The sequence below is a fragment of the Schistocerca nitens genome, chromosome 6 (assembly GCF_023898315.1).
Source record: "Schistocerca nitens isolate TAMUIC-IGC-003100 chromosome 6, iqSchNite1.1, whole genome shotgun sequence".
Lineage (NCBI taxonomy): Eukaryota > Metazoa > Arthropoda > Insecta > Orthoptera > Acrididae > Schistocerca > Schistocerca nitens.
The window spans coordinates 370,448,573-370,449,395 of record NC_064619.1 but is presented as its reverse complement, the minus strand read 5'-3'; positions in this window follow the sequence as shown (position 1 = coordinate 370,449,395).

Below are 823 nucleotides of genomic sequence, written 5' to 3'. Positions count from 1 at the left end.
TTTATTCACCACTATCAGGCACATTAGGAAACGAAACCAAGCAAAAAAAAAAAAAAAAAAAAAAAAAAAAAAAAAAAAAAAAAAAAACGCGTTTTGGAAATATTGAGGCGCGAATTCCACCGAACACAGCACGTTAGTATCCGAAGCACTGAAATCCAGAGTTCTCAGAAAGATTTCCAGACTCCTAAACATTCCTAGGTCCACTGTTTCCGATGTGATGGTGAAGTGGAAACATGAAGGGACACGTACAGCACAAAAGCGTACAGGCCGGCCTCGTCTGTTGACAGACAGAGACCGCCGACCGTTGAAGAGGGTCTTAATGTGTAATAGGAAGAATCTATCCAGACCATCACACAGGAATTCCAAACTGCATCAGGATCCACTGCAAGTACTATGACAGGCGGGAGGTGAGAACACTTGGATTTCATGGCCGAGCGGCTGCTCATAAGCCACACATGACGCCGGTAAATACCAAACGACGCCTCGCTCGGTGTAAGGAGCGTCAACATATGGGCGTTTGAACAGTGGAAAAACGCTGTGTGGAGTGACGAATCACGGTACACGATGTGGCGATCCGATAGCAGGGTTTGGGGAAGGCGAATGCCAGGTGAACGTCATCTGCCAACGTGTGTAGTGCCCGATCCGTTGGCAGGGTGTGGGTAGGGCGAATGCCAGGTGAACGTCATCTGCCAGCGTGTGTAATGCCGACAGTAAAATTCGGAGGCGGTGGTGTTACGGTGTGGTCATGTTTTTCACGGAGGGGGCTTGCACTCCTTGTTGTTTTGCGAGACACTACCACAGCACAGGCCTATATTGATGTTTT